The following is a 21,790-nucleotide window of genomic DNA, read 5'->3' as shown; positions in this document are numbered from 1 at the left end:
TTAATCACAATAATCATATCTATTAGTAATTTCTACTACTCCCCGTATTTGATTTACATTAGGGCTTGACATAAATTATCCTATTTATTCCTTACAACTCTCCTTTAAGGTAGGGATTTTTATCTGCAATTTAAAGCCAATGAATGGAGGCTCATAAGGAATAACTAACATGCCAAGAGATTCCATAGCTGGTAAACTATGCAACAAGCCATATCCGTGCTTATCACCACATCAAAGAACTTCTTCCAGCTCATAATTTCACTTTTTAACATAAAAAGTCCCACTGCAATAGAAGAGACTAATAGAAATGCAGAATAACTTATACAAAGTTTGAAGCAGTAGTTTAACCTGAAACTCAGAGCATCAATTTCTGGTCAGTGAGAAGACTTTGTGGAGGAAAGATTAGAGTTCAGCTTTGAAAGAAATATAGTTTGGTGAAGAACTGGGCCAAAAAAGTCGGACGCAGATGCACATCTGTGATACAGTGAGTAGACCCATCTGCCTGCTGCTTATGCAATAGTAAGACTGAGACCATGAAAGGAGATGAGCAAAATCTTCTTGACCTTGATGGACAAGCCCGAGAGGTCACACATTATTCTCTGGGCAATGTATTCACTAGTTGCTCTGTAATGAGTAACATCTAAACCTCAGTGGCTTACAAAAGCAAACATTGACTCTCATGCTCACGTGGCTACTGGCAGGCTGTGTTTCTGCTAACCTTGATTGGGGCTGGTTGGGTCACACCGGACTCCAGGCTTCCAGCTCAGGTTCAGGTGTGCCTTACCTGTCAGCATTCTGGGGCTCAGCTGGAGGCACAGTGGTTACCAGGGGCATGACTTCCTCCTGATGGATCACAGGCTCTCAAGATCTCAAGGGGAGACACGTGATGCCTCTTAGGTTTTGGTGCAGAACTGGCTGGCACACTCTCATTCTGCCACATTCCACTGCTAAAGCAAGTCACACGGCCAAGGCTGTGGCAGGAGGTACTGCAGAGTTTCAGGGCAAAGAGGGAGGGAGTGATGAATAGGGAACAACCACTCAGGCTTCCACAGGCAATACACAGTATTGAAGAGTTTTGATACGATCATTAGAAAAAGTAATCAAAGAATACGATAGAGGTATTAGAGGGGTTAGAAGGAGAGACTAGAATCCAAAAGATCAGACAGGAAATTATTGTAAAATTGTGAAGGAGGTGATGAGATCCTTGACTAATGCAACCGCAGTGGGAAAAGAATGAAATTAAAAGAGAAAAAATATAGTGCCGTACCAAGGAAGAATTGACAGGACTGGGTGACAGCCTAGATAAGAGGAAAGAAAAAGTGAGCTCAACATGACTCCAAGGATCTGTAGACAGAAAGTTTAAAAGGGGGAAATAAAGTGCAGAACACAGAAGACAGACAACGAATTTGGCTTCTTGTTTTATAAGTCGTTCTGGTGCCATTTTTAAATGATCCGTCCAAAATCATAGAACTAAAGTAGGAAACAGGGAAGGTTTCCCTACTTCCTTCCCAGCAAAAACCCCAGGCTGTCCTGAAATGCCTTGCATTTGGCACGTGGCAATAATTAATTGTGTTTATACCAACTTTACCTCCAAATTTTTACACATGACATGAATAGGAAATGGTAAATATTCCTATGTGCACCCAGACCCTTTGTACACACACTTCCTCATCACAGCACTTATCACACTGTCTTCTAGTGGCCAATTTATCAGTTGCCTCTTACCTACTCCATTTCTTTCTTCATTTTGTACCCCCAGTGCCTCAGAGGAGGCTGGGATTTTAGAATTTAATTTTCCAGCTCTACCATAGAGGAAAGCAAGGGATAAGGGGATTGTAATGGGTGCTGAGTGAACCAAACTGAGTATTTGCTACATTCAGTAGTAACCAATTATTATAAGAATGTAAAGGTCTCGATTTATTTTAATTAACTTATTTTCAATCCTTTGACTGACAAATATAGCAAAAATGGCTGGGCTTGCAACAAATTCCAGAAATCGAAAATCAAAATATTTAATACTGAAAATGGAAAAAAAAAAATGTCAGCTCCAGAGATAGCACTGTAAATAATGAAACCAATTTTCAAAGACAGTGAAAGAAACATGCCTGCATGGGCTACCAGTCACCAGGAAGAAGGAAGAGAGATGGTGAGGAAGACGGGGAAGCAACAAGAAAGGCTAGGTTTATTTTTAGTGTATCTTTTCTACAGAAGGAAATGAGGACATTTTTTTTTAACAAGAGCCATTTTATCAGAGATTGGATTGTGTCTTTTCTAAAGTTATAGAACCTCTTGAGAAAAAATAGTGTTGGAAGTCACCAAGAAAGTACAATTCTCCGTGAAGATTTCTGAAATAAAATATGAAAAAGTAAAGATACATATATTAAAGTTTCTTTGAAGAATTCTCCAAGGAAAAACAATTTAAGTTACCATTACAGATAACATTAGTGCTTATGTACTGATCCAAGAATATCATCTTAAAGTGTTATCTTAAAAATTGAGCACAGGCGTACAAACGTATACGTTTTAAAAATATATCAGAATAGTTTTAGAATATGTTTAGATACTCTCTTATATTATCCAAACATTTTCTTTAGTTTGCATGCTTAAGCTAATCAAAAGTAAACCTATTTATTGTCATTAACATTCTTTAAAATTAGTAATTAATTTTTAATATTTTCCAAAGTATTTTTGCTAATGAATATTTTATAATTTTTCCTTAATCTGTACTGTATTTTTAACTGATAGAGGGGAGAAAATAGTTTGACATGTGCATCAAAAACAGAAAATAAGTAAGGCTCCTTCCTTATTTCTAGTATTTTCATCACCCTAAGGATATGCTCTAAGTAATCTCTATTGAAAATGCATATAAAATGCCCTCACAAGAAGCTATTTAATTACTATTAAATAGATACCTTTATACTATTTTAACTGAGTGAATAGTAAGCATGGCTACTTTTACGATGGACTCTCAATAGATGGAATCTCCTGCTCATTTCTATTGTTGGATGCATAGGAATGAGCAGTTGAAGGGTCTCCTGAAACAGTCTGAGGAGACAATTTTGTCTCTAAAACACTGAAATCTGAAGGCATCGCATTTTTTAAAAACCTTGATCCATTTTTAATAGCACCTGCCTTTCCGCCGTATGACCATAACGAAGTTTTCCATCACTGTTTGAAGATTGGAAAGTCCCAGTGGGACTTAGAACTTTTTCCCAGACTCTAGTTAACTAGTTGGCTGCTACCTGGTGACCAGGTGGTTTCTGCAGATTTTAGCAGCTTGGGTGAGCATCCAAGGATGGCAGAACTCAGGATAAAAACCACAAGCAATTCTGGTCCCCCAGCCATATCCACCTGACTCAAGATATTTCTTCAGTAACTCATAAAATCCTATTTATTAATTTTTTCTTCCATGTTTTATAAATACAGTTCATTTATTCAAGCATAAAAAATAACTCAAACCTCATCAAACTTAGAGCAAATATATAAAACATTAATGGTACGATACTCATGCTCTTTTATTTGATTTGTAAAGTTTAGGCCTGATTGGTTTAAACCAATCTATCAGGGTTTTCTGGGAAAAGTCCCAGAATTCATATAATCTTAATGATGTTTTTCTCCATGATTGATTAAAAATTATAAAGTCCTAAGTGACCAGGGTATGTTTCTTTCTTGGCTTTTAAAGCAACCCATCACTCATTTTAAAACTAGCTTGAATGGATTATTCCTTTTGAAGAAAAATCTACCTAATGGAACAAAACCTTTTCTTGAAAAGAATGGTAGAAACCTAAAGGCTAAGTGTCAGCCCAACCCTAATGCAAATCTCTCTACCTACTACCTGTGTGATCTTCAAAAGGGAAAACTTAACTGCTTGAAATTGTTTCCTTTTATTTGTAAAATCAAGATAATAACGCCATTTAAAACTTTGTTACTGAATTTAATGACATACCTAAAATATCTACCATACTGTAGGTTCTAAAAAATACTGTTTTCTCTTTTTTTTTCTCTTCTTATGAAAAAATATCATTCCAAATAACTAGGCTGTCCGTCTTCCCACATGCTATCACTTTCTCACACGATCCCAGTAGAAATCTTCAGTCTAAGACTGAGTGAATAAATAACAAACTTGCTGTTTAATTGGACCACATTTATTTTTATGTCTAGGAAATTTATTTAAAAATAAATTGTATTGGGGCTTCCCTGGCGGCGCAGTGGTTGAGAGTCCGCCTGCCGATGCAGGGGACACGCGTTCGTGCCCCCGTGCGGGAAGATCCCACATGCCGCGGAGCGGCTGGGCCCGTGAGCCATGGCCGCTGAGCCTGCGCGTCCGGAGCCTGTGCTCCGCAACGGGAGAGGCCACAGCAGTGAGAGGCCCCGCGTAGCGTAAATAAATAAATAAATTGTATTTATATTTCTATAAAAACATGCATAATTTAAATAATTCACCATGTTGAAAATAAAAATACTTTCTCTCTCAAGCTAATGCAAAACAGTGGTTCAGGTAGATCATCTTCCCTCAAGTCTTCCTAGAGTGAAACAGTAGATAAATATTTATGATACGGGAAAATTTCTTAAACCTCATATTTCAGTTTCCTTATCTGTAAAATGAAGAAGGTAAAATGATAAGGTAAAAGTAGTACCTTATCTCATAAATGGTATGAGGATTAATTGAGATAACATAAAGTGCTGGCACATTTGAAGTTGATTTGTTTCTTACTGTTGGCATCGTAATCATCATCATCATCATAATCTGATTGGTTAGAATCCAGACTCTTTTTGATTTAGAAAAAGTTATCAACCCTGTGCATCTCCAATTTTTTATCTCCAACATAGGAGGAATAATTGAACCCCAGACCTATACAGCACTTAACAGTACACAGCACGGAGTAAGCACTCGAAAATATTAGGTATATTATTGTAAACATTCCATACACATGGACTTATATCTACGTTTAAGTTTTCATGAACTGTTTTACTCTGAAAAAAGTTTTACATTGACTTGGGTTTGTCTTATTGTTAAACTTCTTCATGTTCTCTCAAACTCTTCCTCATCAGGTCTTCCTTTTAAAAGAGACTCCTCTTTGGGCTTCCCTGGGCTCAGTGGTTGAGAGTCCGCCTGCTGATGCAAGGGACATGGGTTCGTGCCCCGGTCCGGGAAGATCCCACGTGCCGCGGAGCGGCTGGGCCCGTGAGCCATGGCCGCTGAGCCTGCGCATCCGGAGCCTGTGCTCCGCAACGGGAGAGGCCACAGCAGTGAGAGGCCCGCGTACCGCAAAAAAAAAAAAAAAAAAGAGAGACTCCTCTTTTACTATTTTTCTGTCTCATTTGGAGGTTTTCCTATTCACCTGTTTTTGACTCTTCTCTCCCAACCTCCAATCTCCACATTCTTGAATGGTAACTATTCTACCCTGCTACAATCCTCCCACCCCAGACTCAGCCCCAGACACACACACTGAACCCTACAACATTTCTCTCTGACACTTTTCCCAAAGTGGTGTTGTTTTCATTGTAAAGTATTTGCAAGCAGTAATGAAAAGACATTAACTCTATTCCTAGGGATTTTCTAGGTTATCCTGTTTATTTCTTCTTTAGTGGGCTTTAGTAGTTTATGTCTTTCAAAGAATTTGTCCATTTCTTCTGTTATAGAATTCACTGGTATAAAGTTTTTCATATTATGCCATTGTTTTCCTTTTAATATCTCTAAAAACTGTAGGGGTGGTCCCTTTCTCATTCCTGATGTTTATAATCTAAACAAAAGAGAATGTCTCCTCTCTTTGGATTCCTTGATCAGTCTGGCTAGAAGTTTATCAATTTTATAGATATTCTCAACCAAAATCTGATGTCTTTGGTGTTCTCTGTTGTTTTTCTGTTTTCTATTCCATTGGCACTGGGTCTGATCTTTATTATGTCTTTATTCTACTTATTGTGATGAGTTTGCTTTTCTTTTTCTAGTTGTTTAAAGTGGAAGAAAGATTAAATGAATGTTTTGAGAATTTCGCTTCTCTAATACAGTGATTTGATGTGATACATTTTCCCAAATATGTTGCTTTAAATTCATCCTGTGTTTTTATTTTGATTCAATTTAAAATAATTTTCACGTCTATTTTGTTTTTCTCCTTTAATGCATGTATTATGTGGAAATGTGTTACCTTGTGTCCACACATTTGGGAAATGTCCAGAGATATTCGTGCTATAATTGTGGATTTATCTATATATTTCTCACATGTCCATTTGTTCTCTTTTCTATATTTTTCATCTCTGTTATTCAGTACATATATGACAGCTTTTTCTTTACAATTCAATCTTCTTTAACCTTGGTAACATTCTTCGCTCTGAAATCCACTTTGTCTCATATTATTGTAGTCACTCCATTATTCTTTTGATTAATTTTAGCATGTTATATCATTGTGATGCTAATGCTTTTAACCTATTTGTGTCTCTATTATTAAGATGTGTTACTTGTAGGGAGCATAACATTGAGTCTTACTTTTTAAACTCTGATCTGACAACTCTGTCTTTTAATGGGAATATTTAGACTATTTGTAATTAGTGTGATTACTGGTATGGTTAATTTATTGTTTTACTTTACTTCACAGAAACATCTAGAATAATGTTAAACCAAATATCTAGGTACTATGGCCTAACCAGATTGACATGTAAAATTAACTATCACAGATTCTATTCTAACTTCTTTGTTGACGTCCTAACCATAACTCTTTGTTTTGTTATTGTAGTGCTTGCTTTAATAATCGTAATGTGTCTTTAACTTTTTGGCGGTCTACCTTCAAGAGATAGTACATCATTTCATTTATAGTACTACAACTTTACAATACCATGTTTCTATTACTCTCTTCCTAATCTTTGTGCTATTATGGTCGTATATTTTATTTTCACATATGTTATTGTGCCCATACATTATTATGATTTCTGTTTAAAAATCAATTACCTTTTAAAGATTTTTAAATACTAAGAAAATAATATTACAGAGTTACCATTTTTGATGCTCTTCATTCCTTTGTGTAGATTCTTATTTCCATCTGATATGATTTTCTCTCTGTCACAGGCCTTTCTTCAACATTCCTGTAATACCAGTCTTCCAGTGATGAATTCTTTCAGCTTTTGTACATCTGGAATACTTATTATTTCTCCTTCATTTCTGAAAGGTATTTTTTGCTGGGTTTAGGATTCCTTGTTGACAGGTTTTTTTCTTTTTCCCTTTTAGTACTTTAAAGTATTTTCTCCAGTGTATTCTAACCTGCATTGTTTCCAACAAGAAATTTGCTCTCATTCTTATCGTTGTCTTTCTGTATGGAATGTGCCTTTTTTTCTGCCTGCTTGTAAGATTTTCTCTTTATCATTACAGTTGACACTTGAACAACACGGGTTTGAACTGCATGGATCCACTTATATGCATTTTTTTCAATAAACATGTACTACAGTACTACTCAATTTGTGGTTGGTTGAATCCACTGATAGAGAACTGTGGATACAAAGGGCTGACTATAAAGTAATATGTGGATTTTCAGCTGCATGGAGGGTCAGTGCCCCTAACCCCATGTGGTTCAAGGACTGTATGTTTCTTCTGATGTATCTTGGTATAATTTTCTTCATATTTCTTGTGCTTAGCATTTTCTTCATCTTCTTTGATCAGTGGGTTTATAGTTTTCATCAAATTTGGAGTTTTGTCCATTGTTTCTTCAAATTTTTTTTGATCCCCCTCCAGTGGGGGCTCCAGTTACAAATATTGTATGTTAGGGTGTTTGAAAGCATCCCACAGATCACTGATGCTCTGTTCGTTTTTCTCAATTCTCTTTTCTCTCTGTTCTTCATTTTGGAATATCCTATTCTGTCTTAAATTTTATTAATTTTTTAAAGATTTATTTATTTGACTGCATTGGGTCTTCATTGCTGTGCACGGGCTTTCTCTAGTTGTGGCGAGCAGAGGCTACTCTTGGTTGCTGTGGCAGGGCTTCTCATTGTTGTGGCTTCTCTTGTTGTGGAGTCTGGGCTCTAGGTGCGTGGGCTTCAGTGGATGCAGTGCATGGGCTCACTAGTTTTGGCCTGCGGGCTCTAGAGTGCAGGCTCAGTAGTTGTGGTGCACGGGCATAGTTGCTCCTCAGTATGTGGGATATTCCCCAGGCTAGGGCTTGAACCCGTGTCCCTTGCATTGGCAGGCAGATTCTTAACCATTGTGCCACCAGGGAAGTCCTTTATTAATTTTTTATTCTGCAACACCTAATAGACCCTTAATTCTAACCAGTGTATTTCCATCTCACACATTGTAGTTTTCTCCTCTGGAAGTTTAATTTGTAGCTTTATAAAAATCTTCTATGTTTCTAATTAACTTTTGAACATATAGAATGCAGTTAATGTTGTCACCTGACAATTTTAACACCTGTGTCAGTCCTGAATCATTTCCGGTTGGTTGACTTTTCTCTTCATTGTGGGTTGTATTTTCCCACTTTTCTTCATGCCTGATGATCTTTGAATGAATGACAAAACTTGTAAATTTTATCTTTCGGATGCTGGATATTTTGGGATACCTATAGGTATTCTTGAGCTTTGTTTTGGGGACACTGTTATTTGGAAACCATTTGATCCTATCAGGTCTTAATATTAAGATTTTTTAGGTGAGACCAAAACAGTCTCAGTTTGGGATTAATATTCCCTACCACTGAGGTAAGTCCTCCTGTGTGTCCTACTCAATGCCCTGTGAATCAGATTTCCTTGCTTTGCCTGGAAAATCATGTCTCCATTTTTTTAAACTTATTCACTTGCTCTTCTTTATATTTTACTTCATAGTTTTGAAAACTGAATTCATAACAAATCCAAACCTACTTGTATAGGGCCAGACTATCAACATAAATGGATGAAGGTCCCTAGGAGATCATCAGCTCATTAGAGTTTCTGGATTACAGTAAGAGAATGGGCAAGAACCCCTTTCAGAATAGTCAGGTCAGAGCAGAACCATTTTATGCAGTAGAATAGTCCTATGTCAATGTTTTACTCATCATTTTTATTGTCTAAAGCTAATTCACTAGTAGATTCCTTAGAAAAGATTCATGAGAAAAATATTCCCCAGTGTCCTGGATATAAAATTCATAGGTCATATTTCCTGTTCTTATTTATCATAAGGTACTGCTGTCAAAAAAAAAAAATCAATAACAATCTGATTTCACTTTGTGTGTTTTTCCTGGATGCCCAGGAAAACTAGCATATGTTTTGGCATTACTCATTGTATTACTTACCTTTTCCTTAGCAGCTTTAAACAACAAATATTTATTATATGACAGTTTCTATGAGTCAGAAATCCAAATCCAGCTAGATGGAGTGCGTCTGACGCAGAAGCTTTTACAAGGCTGCAGTCAAGGTGTTGCTGGAGCTAGTCGTCTCAGTGCTGGACTAGGGGGATTCTGCTTCCCAGCCAGCTGGCCCCAGAAGACCCAATTCCTAGGTCATTCACATGGCTACTGGCAAGTCTCACTGGCTATTGGCTGGAGACATTAGTTATTTGCAGAAATAGGTCTCTGTATAAGATTATGCATAACATGGCAAGTTGCTTCCCACACAGAACGGGGCAGGGGAGAAGGGAAGAGAGAGAGAACAAGACAGAAGTCACATTTTTTATAATGGAATCTTGGGAGCTATATTCTATCAATTGAAGTGACTCACTAGATCCAGCCAACACTCAAGAGGGAAGAGGGGAACACACAGGAACATGAATGACAGGAGACGGAAACAATTGGGAGCCCTTTTAGAGGCTGCCTACCACAGCCATTGTGTTGGTTTTTCTAGAAAATATGGCAGGCTCTTTCAATAAATAGTTTCAAGCCATCTTTTACCTTGGAAAATTTCTTAAATTACAGTTTGTAGAATTTTAAGATTTTTGTTGTTATTGTTGTTCAATTGCTTGCTTTTCTTTCTTGGTTTCCTGTGATGGAAATGTATACTCTCATGGGAAGAAAATGGAAAATCATGAACAGAGATGGAGAAATAACTGCTCAGTGGTGAATAAGTAAAATTCATTCCCCCATTTGTTCTTGCAACTTCAAAAGGAGAGATTTAGTTATTACATGTGTAGGGTAAGATTGGTTTTATGTACTGGACTACACACAATATATGGAGATAGTTGCTTTAAAAGCAGATAGCTAGCATGTATCGACGCTCAGACTTCCAAGCAAGTCTTGTGCAAAATACCTTACTTTTTTTTTTTGGCCATGCCGTGCAGCTTGTGGGATCTTAGTTCCCCCTGCACCAGGGATTGAACCCGCACCCTCGGCAGTGAAAGCGTGAAGTCCTAACCACTGGAAGGCCAGGGAATTCCCAAAATACCTTACTTTTTAAATGGCAATAAAATAATCTGAGCTGAAGGCAGTCATATTATATTCTTTAGTCATAAATTGGCACTGGATGATAAACAATGAGATACTTGTGATAACTAATAATGGCAAAAAAGAAGTTAAACTTCTACTTTCCCCATGAGTTCCAAACTTATATTAAACCTATGAGCAGAGTGAAAGTTCAGTTTTCCAAGTTCAGAAAAATTTAGTGGGAATATTTAGACATTTAAATAAAATAGCTTGAAATGGATATGAATATTCTTTTCCTATTTATTTTATCACCAGATCACTTTAATGCTAGAAGGCAAAAATTCAGTTTCTACCTTTTCTGTATGGCAAGGTAGATTCATACCCAAAGGCCACTGTACGACGCTAAAGAACAACTGCAATAAAGTTATAGAACTTGATTACCTTACATCCAGAAAACATAGCTCCTAGTACTCCCAACTTTGTGTTAGTCGTAGAAATTAATGGTTAGAAAGTCAAGTTGATTTTAGAATCTTCTGCCTGAGGAATGGTTACCCTAAGCACTAGATCCCAAGGCACAAATAATCTACTTCAATTTTTTTAACTTTTCTTAACACAGTCATAACTTTCTTGGTCAGGCATGAAGCCCTATTAGAGATCAAGTACAATGGTACTAAATTAAATTATGTTCGCTTTATTTTTAAATGACCATATTATAGAGCCTACACAGGTATTTTTTTCCTTATCCTTCTATTTCTTTAACTACATATAAGGAGAATGCATATCCTTAGCCTATTAATGTGAAGCTTAAGGGGAACAAAAAGATACAGGGTGTGTGTATTTTACTTTCAATTTAGTCATTGTAGATAGGAAGTGGTGAATGCAAGTGTGCTCCGTACAGAATATATATTGATTTCTGAGTCGTCTTATGGCTGCACCTCCCCATTTTTGCTTATTATTTTCTCCCTTTTTCTCTGTTAGAGGGTACTCAAGCTCCTTCCCCTTAGTGGCTAGACCAAAAGTAACACCAGTGTGAAATCAGAGCCTCCCTCCACCTGCAACTCTATCAATGGCCTTCTAATTAAAAAAAAAAAAAATATTTACGTGGATTTGACATTTTAAGTTTTCAGATTCTCCTTTGACACAAATTGAAGCCTCAGTTCATTGACATGGTTAGAAAACAAGTGTTTGATTTATATTAGTTTCTGGAAAATGTTTAATCATTAGGTTTTTAGCTTTAGAGCTCTGATAAATATAATAATTACATCTGATATTTTTGGTGGACATTAAAAAATATTTCTTGCAGTTAAGCAATATTAAACAAGTCATTTGTGCTATTTGGTATTTGACAACTAGTGTATTTACAGACAGTTTCAAACTCACACTATTTTTGGGGGTATAGAACTTAATTTCTCTCTGCCAGCAAATCCTATCTGACTTTATATTCATGGTTTTATACAGTGCTTTCTATTTTTTTTAACTGGAGTTTGTCCACATATAACAAAACTATATAAATTCACAAATTTCTTCCTGGATCTATTGTAAGGCTCTGATAAAAATGGAACTCTTCGGACTTCCCTGGTGGCACAGTGGTTAAGAATCCACCTGTCAATGCAGGGGACATGGGTTCGAGCCCTGGTCCAGGAAGATCCCACATGCCTTGGAGCAACTAAGCCCATGCACCACAGCTACTGAACCTGAACTCTAGAGCCCATGAGCCACAACTACTGAGCCCGCGTGCCACAACTACTGAAGCCCACATGCCTAGAGCCCGTGCTCTGCAACAAGAGAAGCCACTGCAATGAGAAGCCCGCTCATGGCAACGAAGAGTAGCCTCCAGTCACCGCAACTAGAGAAAGCCCGCGTGCAGCCAAAAACAAATAAATAATTTATATATATAAAAAATATAGAGCTCTTAAATGCAACCTAAGTAATTTCAGGTTGTTTTCTATCTTTTGTTCAAAATGGCAATGTCGATTTCTCAGGTTATTGGATAAAGATGATATCACAATCAGTGTACAGCATAAATGCAGACTTCTATAGTCATCATCGCCCAGAAGACACTCTGTAATGGAGATTTTACATATATAGTTTCCCTCCTATGATCATCATAAAACGGAATCTGTACTTAGGATGTTATTCTTTCATGATGGTTTTATAAGCAATAGTTAAAGACACATTTGGCGCCCGATAACTGGAAGGAAAGGCTGGCAAGCTCTTCTAAGCTTAGTTTGCTGCTGTACCGCTGTGGTGCATATGTAACATAAGAATGTAGTAGTTTATGCATACTTCATGCACAAGGGTATTTTATGTTCTAAATCTAGTGATTTATGACAAATTCATCTTCGATATTTATAACAGACTCTGTGCTGCATGCTTGGCTAGTTACCCAATGAATTTTCCCCCTAGTGCTTTATGAACTGTTGTAATTGTTCAAGTTACATTAAAATAGTTCTAGTTTCAGTTAAATGGTAAAGGAAATCTATGTTTAATAACCACCAAATATTTTAACAAAAAACTACCAAAAATCTGTCACTTTGCTAATACAGTTGGTAAAATATTTTTTATGAAATCTGGGAAGTTGTATATCCAAACTCTTAAAATTTAGAGAGCAAAAGTAGAAGAAAATGCTCAAGATGATGTCTGGACCTGGGGAAAGTTGTCAGAGCTACACTGGAAGTGGGACACTGTGTCTGGAACAAGAAAAAACAACAAAATCAAACTGAACATTTGTTCATCTCTAAATGGGGTAATACTACTTTCTAAAGCAATACTGAAGAGTAAATGGGAAGATGAACTTCCTTGCCCTTGTTATCCTCTTGGACCCTTTATTTCAAGTACCTTGAATACTCAGAGCTTCTTGATCCACCTGTCTTGTGCTCATTTGCCCAAGAGCAGTCAGGTCCAGAGAAAAAAAGTGCCTGCCATTCCAGCTCATTGACTGTGACTTACCACTTCCCTTTATTGCCAGCTCATTCCTCAGCTGCTGGACACTATCCCCATTCTCCTTAGCCTCCCATCCATCAGTTGGATTCTTTGGACAAACTGGATCACTTCTCATACATCCTTTAAATCTACTCTGCACTTTGGGAGCTATATCCCAGCATGCTCTTCCAGATAGACTTCCCTGGATGCCCACAGTTACTTTGACTTTACTTCCAACTGTGGGTCCTCTTTTGCAGAAGTTGCTTCAGCTTCCACACAGTCCAGTATTCCTGGTCTAAACTCCATCCCCTCTTGTGAAGCGGTGTCTCCTCTTGTTCCCCACCAGACTTGCACTGCCCAGCAAAGAACTCTTGACTCTGTGTCCGGAGCTAGTGTTGATAGTGACAGAACACACACAAAACAAGGGTGGAAGAGATATGGGAACATATGTATATGTATAACTGATTCACTTTGTTATAAAGCAGAAACTAACACACCATTGTAAAGCAATTATACTCTAATAAAGATGTAAAAAAAAAAAAAGGGTGGAAATCCACCAAGACAGATTGTTTAGCTCTTGCACTAATGAAAACAAATCATTCATTTTGGCAGAATGCCATCTTTTAAGCTTAGAGAACATGCTTTCTTCGACAAAGTATTTAATTTCAGTATTTTTTTTTCATATAGGTAATACGGCTTTTGAGACCGTCTTTGGGAAACACATAGATAACTTCATACCTTGAATCAGTTGTGTTCCACTAAATAATCATGTGCTGAATTTGCAACCAAAGAGAAGTTCTGAGAAATTCAAGTACAAGCTAAGTGTTAAGGAGAACTGATGCCTGTACTTTGAAGCAAAGTCAACACAATTTCAATGTTATTTAAAATGAGTTGAGGGTGTTTGTTTTTTTTCTTCCCTTACATTAGCTGAAATTCTTCTGGACACATTAGCAATGTTTGTTATGATCTTCGTAATAATAAGTTACAAAAAGAAATTTAACATCATAACTTATTTTATGTTAGTAAGTTTCCAACTGATTACAAAGAATTAATCCACCAAAAGTCAAAAAGTGCCATTAATAGCAATTATTCTTCTAAATGTTTGTCCTAATAAACTCATTCTCCATAATTAGTGTACTTTTCAAATAAATGTATTATGGGTTTTTTTAGTTAATCTTTAGGCAGTTAAGAAGCTCAATTTAAAATAAGACTTAACAATTTCCATACACACAGTAGGGAATTTTAATCCTAACATGTATGCTTTTTAAAAATACCAGTTATGGGCTTCCCTGGCGGCGCAGTGGTTGAGAGTCCGCCTATCGATGCAGGGAACACGGGTTCGGGCCCTGGTCCGGGAAGATCCCACATGCTGCAGGGTGGCTGGGCCCGTGAGCCATGGCCGCTGAGCCTGTGCGTCCGGAGCCTGTGCTCCGCAACGGGAGAGGCCACACCAGTGAGAGGCCCACGTACCGCAAAAAAAAAAAAAAAAACAAAAACCAGTTATGTCATTAAAATCTTCTAGCAAGAACCTACTGGCATGAATCACACTTCATCAGAATTATTTTCTTGCAGTAATAGTATCCATAAGGAAATGATTATTTCTCTATCTACCACCATATTGTTTATCTCCCAACTGTTAGTATCTACTTGGAATCCAGGGCTTTCTACTTAAATCGTTTCACATAATGTTCTAGAATTTATTTTTGTGGAATCCTTGAGCAACTTAAGGTCAGAATTCCTAGCCAAGTCTATTTTTAAAAGAACATGACTAGTCAATATTGGTTTAAATAAGTTTAAAACAAAATACAAAACAAAACAAATTTCACAACCTGAGGTAGAGAAAAATACAGTTTGTCTCCTTAAAAGGCAAGTAGAAGACGGTTAGGAACTCTGGAAAGTGTCCAGTGCCTCAGGTAAAAAGCAAATAAAACCTAAAGGAAGTTATTTTCATCTGAATGCAAGGATGTTGACAAAGTAAATCTTTCAGTCTTCTAGAACACAGCCAGATTGGAAGCTAATTTATTGCTGGCTGATGTCAGAAGCAATCTAACTTGTCCACTACAGAAGCCACACAAAAAACATTATTCATAAGTATACTACCTTGATGAGAAGCCACGCCCTGAGCATAATTAGGAACCAGAGCTGGAGTTGTAATACTAAAAGACAGTGAACCCTCTTTATAACTTTCATAACATAAAAGTAAAATATATCACAGGAGGTCAGATTGTTCCAAACTGATGTCACCTCAAAGTTAAAAACAGCAACTTACTTTTGTCAACAGAAAAATGTGACAATATATTTTTGATGTCAAATATAATTGATAGAGACCCTAAATGGAATCCCATTCTTGATTCACTAATTCAATCAGTCATTACTACACAGGACATCACCAGATAATTTTTTTCCAGAATATTGTCAGACGTTTGTTGTTTGGGTTTTTGGTAAAAGATCTTTAAGTAAAAATAATATTCACTGTGTTCCACATTTTGCTCTGCCTTTCAGAATAGCTGAAGTGATAAATCCTATGTTTTAGAAAGTACTTATTTCTCATAACAGGAATCCCATATCTGTGCTCATTATGCCAACAGATTAATTGCGTTTCTTTTCGTGCTTTTTGTCCAGAAAGATTTTCTTAAATTTTTTCATGGTCAGATCTCTATCTATTTCATTCTACTGTGGTTCACAGGTCCCCAAACACAGCAACTATATTCAAAATGTTAATAGACTGGTTTTTAACTGACCTTCCACATGAATCTTTTCCATTTTAAGCCTAATTCTGATCCTCAGATCTTCCTACACATTCCGAAGTTATTGATTTTTCACCTGTCTTTTATGTTATGACAATACCTATCATGCTGACTTTCGCTGATTTGTATCAACTATTTTGTTCATTGAAAATCCATTTGTAATTTTAACATTTCACAGGATGAATTCTTTTTACAGACCAATTTAAAAGATACAACCTGAAACAAGGAAAATATTTCTTAAAGTAACCTTACAATTCAGACAACTGAGTTGAAATCCTAGGCCTTTAACCTTCTTGGAGTGTAATCTTAGGCCAATTAATGGCGTGAGAACATAATTTGTTCTTAGAATTCCTGTGAACTCTAGATTAAACTAAAGTTTTTAAAAATAGTGCTCTCCTATTTAGGGGAACTGACCACTCCATCTAAATCCCAGATCTGGACCCACTCATGATGTTATATCTGCCTTCATATAGTGTTTCTTTGTATTCTGTTTTTCCGAGAAATAAATAGATTTCCAGCATTGAAAAGATGTTTACTGCAAAGCTGCTCTCTTGAACATGAATTACACTTGGACAGCCCACAATATCTGCTGCATATTGAATGTGAAATGGGGCTTGCCTCATGCAGCAAGACTAAAAGAAATCCTTTCAAATTTTCACTTGATGTATCACAAATCTAGCCCATCCAGAGGTAGCTAGGGAATCACTCAGCAGAGCAACCTGGCATGTAGCCATGAGGCATGGAAGGACTCTGATCTGAGGATTTTCTTGGGTCTATGAGCCTGAGAGTTGAAGTTGTTCATTGGATAACAGTTATTGATGGTCATCAAAGGATCATCAGTATTTATTCACATGAAAAAGCCCATACTGTGCTGCTCCTTTTACTCACATCCATAGATCACAGTCAGAGCAATCTTCAGAAAATAAAGTATATCATGAAACAGTCAAACCATAAATTATTAGGTTAAAAATTGAAGTGTCAAAATACACATGATTTACTCATTACATAATCACTGAGAGAATTACCTGGGTTATTATGTTCTGGTATGGATGAACTCATTTACCTGGGAAATTTCCAACTTAGGAAGTCCTAACAAGGGTTAATATTTGGGAGTCAACTTAGACAGGTAGGAATTAGGGAATTATGCAAAGATACTGTGAATGGCACAATCCCAGCTGGTGTATGAGAGGGTCAGGTTAGTTTCCATTCACAGGAAGTGGACTAAGAGCCCTCCCAATTCCTATTAATATTAAACAAATTCCTCCTAAAGTTAATGGCTTTAAAAGGCCATTTTATTATGCTCGTGGATATTATGGGTAAGGAATTCACACAGGACACAGTGAGGATGGTTCCATGACGTGAAGGGCCCCACATTGGAGGCCCAGTTGCTAGGGGTACCTTGATGACTGGATATGAGAATATTCTCACATGTCATACAGTTGATGCTGGTTGCAACTAGGACCTCAGCTGAGGTGGTAAGCTGAAATACTTTTATGTGGCTATTTGGCCTGGATTCTCTCACAGCAGGGTGACTTCAAGGTATTCAGACCCCTTATCTGGAGCCCAGGATCCCAAAAATGAGTGTCCCAGAGAACAACAAAGAAGCTGTTTCTTTCCTTCTGACAGCTTCAAAAGTCAGGCAGCATAACTTCCACTGAATTCTGTCATCACAGTGAGTCACAAGTATGCTCAGATTTAAGGGTAAGAGATGTACACGTCACCTCTCTATGCTAAGAGTGTCAAAAAGTGTGTGCCCATTTATTGAAACCACCACAGATCCAAACAAGTCCCCAAGGCTGGACACTACCAGAGATTTCAGGGCAGATCTCAGCCACCATCAGCAAAAGCAAAGCAGAAAACAAAAAAAAAAAAAAAACTGATCTGTGAAAGACAATATGAAGAGGACAAGACAAGCCTTAGACTGGGAGAAAATATTTACAAAAGATATATCTATAAAGAACCTGTTATCCAAAATACACACCAAAAAACAAATAATTCAATTAAAAAATGGGCCAAAGACCTGAACAGACACCTCACCAAAGAAGATATACAGATGGCAAATAATGAAAAGCTGCTTCACATCATATGTCATCAGAGAAATGTGAATTAAAACAACAATGAGATATTACTGCACCTCTATTAGAATGGCCAAATTCAGAACACTGACAACACCAAACGTTGACAAGGATGTGGAGCAACAGGAACTCCCGTTCATTGCTGGTGGGAATGCAAAATGGTACAGCCACTGTACCAAACAAGGCTGTTTGGTGGTTTATTACATAACTAAACATACTCTCACTGTATGATCCTGTAATCATGCTCCTTGGCATTCACCCAAAGGAGCTGAGAACTTCTGTCCACACCAAAACGTGCATATGGATATTTATAGTAGCTTTCATAATTGCCATATATATAAGTCGGTTGTGTTTCTATATACAGGCAATGAACAATGAGAAATTGAAATACAAAGAAAAATACCATTTACAATAGCAACAAATATGGATTACCTAGAAGAATCCATGGGAGGATTAAGAAGAAAAGAAACCAAGGAAAGTGTTTTTCAAGTAGGAGGAAATGGTCGGCAGTATCAAATCCTGATGGTGAGCCAAGCACAGTGAGAATTCACTGTGTCCACTGAACTTGGATTAATGTGAACTTTGATGCCTTTAGTTAGTTCTGTTTTGTTGGAATCATATAAGTGGAGGTCAGACTGGAATGGAATAAGGAATGAGAAATAAACGTTTTTCAGGAAGTTAGTTGTGAGGAGCAATAAGAGTAGCTGGAGAAGGATATGGGAGTCGTGTGTGTGTGTGTGTGTGTGTTTTAAGATGGTAGCATATTAAAATGTTGAATAAATATTCTGTTAGAGGGAGAGAGAAAAGAGGGAAGTAAATAGGTAGAGTATCAATTCCTCCAAAGCGAGCTAAAGAAAAGCCAAAGAATAGTTTGATGGATGTCCCACATAGAACATATAGGAGGATTTCTATTTGCAAGAGGATAGTTCTCTCTCTGAACAGTTCCTGACACATTGTCATATTTCAACAAATATTTGTGGATAAATGGATGAAAATGCTGAAAAATATTTTAGCCACATACTCCAATTACCCATCCATCAAAACGTTACGTAAAATTTCCTTATTCCACTTGACTTCTTATATCAAATTTTGATCGCCTTTCCAATGTGCAATTATACTATAAATATTTTTTTATTCAAACATATATCTCATTAATAAACTAGCTCAAAAATTTGGAGGATGATATCAGGTCTATATTTTGCATTTATTAGTAATCTTGACTACTTACTTGCTGGAAGGATAGAACATAGGATTTGGATCCAAAATAGTACGTTTTTTAAAAGACAGCAGATTTACATTTATAGTATGAAGTGTTCCATGTCACTTCCCATTAATTTGGATATTTGGCCCTATTCCAGTGTTGATGAAGAAGGTGAAACAAGAATGATAAATTGCAGGGTTCGCTAGGGCTTTTTTGGCTGTCATCAAAGCTATAAAGTTGCTTGGACTTCCATTTGCAATAATTATTTATATCATTTCAACAACTTAGCCATTGTGCTCACAGCTTTAGGGAAATGACTAAGTCAAGGTTCACCTCAAAGAATAAACAAATAAGGGATTAAACTTAGGCACAAAAATAATTTGCTAAGTGCTTTCACCAGAGTTACAAAGTACTCCGAAAGGACAGAAACCAGGGAGGCTAGGTTACATGGAGATGTGTTTAAGTTGTGCCTTAAAAATGACTTAACGCTTAGTCCCTGCTTGTCCAGTATTTTAGATTAGAATATTTGGCCTTAGATATGAAAAATTTGTATTTGCAAGAAAACAGTTATCTTCTTAAATAGAAAAAGTATTGCTTTTATTTTAACCATGAAGTAACCTTGAATACCTGGGCAAATCACTTCACTTCTCAGATCTTCTCAAACTCAGCATCTAAAAGAAAAGTGCGCAATATTTGACACACAGTCAATAACAATGCTGAACACCTTCAGTGACATTATCCTTGTTATTCATATTATCATAACCATGACAAAGAAATTTACAAAATTAAACAGAAATGTCAAGTATTGAGTTGGATAGTGCAGTCATAAAGGGGAACTAATGAAAATATGGTCTTGAAGTGTTTGCCTCCATTTGTAATTTCCAAGGGCTGGGTATTTCTCTCCAGTGTCCAAACACAAGGACTTTTAACTTTAAAGAAAATTCAGTTTATTGGAAAGAGTAGTTCCAACTCTGTGAGGTCATCAGCTGGTAACTTGGATTCACTTTGCACAATGATTTTGATACCTGTCATTTGTTTGTTCTGTCAGTTTTCAATTGATGTTGCTGTGAAAGACTTTTAGATATGAATTGGAGAATGTTAGTTTGAATATGATATGATTCATTCATTGCACATAAGTCTTATTTTCAAAAGCCCACAGTGATTTTTTTCTTCTCCTTAGACTCTATTCAGGTAGAGTCAACTGCTACTAGCCACAAATATAGGAGCCCCAGTGGTAATAAAAAGGCCTTTATGATGAGCTGTGCACACTAGGCTGGGCAAATATTGAGATTCCTTCTTACCATGAAAACTTTGAGAACACTGCCTTAAGCAAACAGGGTACAGTCCTCTTTAAACTTTTATTTTTGACACAGGACCTTCTAAACTAGGCTAATTTAGATTTTTTGGTTTATAAATCTTGTCTGACTTTTCTAACTAAACACAAGCTCAGTGTGTGCCATTAGAGGCATGTATCTTTTTTCTTTTAAAATTTACATAAGTATTACCAAAATAAGTTGAGAAACTGTGCTCTTCTCCATGCCTTACCTTGACTTAAAAATGAATATACTCTGTAATTCTTAGGAAAATAGAGTTTGCACTTGGAACTTGAAATCTAAAGAATGTAGAAAAATATTAACTTATCCACCTGAGAAAAAAATACTTGTAATGAAAAACACCTGAATTTGTTAGAGGCTTGTTGTTTACAGTAAAAACTGCTTCAGATCTGAAATGATAATTGTTCTTCATAAATCGTAATAGAAAAAGATAGTGGTATCAACTTTCTTGAAGACTTCAAACACTTTTCCATGAAAGCTTGTTCTCAGCCTTGATCCAAGCCAGAAGAAAATAAAGGAATTGTATGTGAGATGAGAAATGAGCATTATGAATATGTTTAAGTAATTATCAAATATATTTGAATAGTCAAATTATTTCTGTATAATAGATTTCTTCCCCTAAGTGAATTAGACTCATAAACTGTACAAAACCTCAAATATTTAATAATTAAAAATCATTTTGTTGATGTTTCCCACCCACCCCCCAAAAAACAGATGAGTAGACAATTTTGTCTTCAACATTAAACCGATACCTAGTTCTTTCCCTTCCCCAAGATAAACAGAGACACCATGCTGTTGTCTATCAAAGACCATTGGGATGGATGACCACTTACAGAAAAAGATGTCAAAACCTTGAGAGAATCATGCTGTCTTCTGTGTCATAAAGACAAGTAAGCAAGTTTAAAAAAATCTTCCTTAAAAGCATAAGAATTAAAAAATATATTTGATATATATCTCTCCATAAGCAAGAAGCCTTACTATAGAATTAAAAATCTGTTTAAATGGCTCATAGCAGGCTCATTCTCCCTTGACTGACTGGAGTAAGGAGAAGTGGCAGGTTCTCGGGCCAATAAGCTGGCTGCCTGAAGTAGTCTTTCAGAGAGTAATTGGGAACAAATAAGTTCCATACCTTTCCTTAATATCAGTTTTGCCTATGTCTGGAAAATGTGACTCTATAATACATGATTTATAAACAAGACAACAA

Source organism: Delphinus delphis, chromosome 17, assembly GCF_949987515.2.
Source record: "Delphinus delphis chromosome 17, mDelDel1.2, whole genome shotgun sequence".
Taxonomy (NCBI): Eukaryota; Metazoa; Chordata; class Mammalia; order Artiodactyla; family Delphinidae; genus Delphinus; species Delphinus delphis.
Note: the sequence above shows the minus strand (reverse complement) of the source record.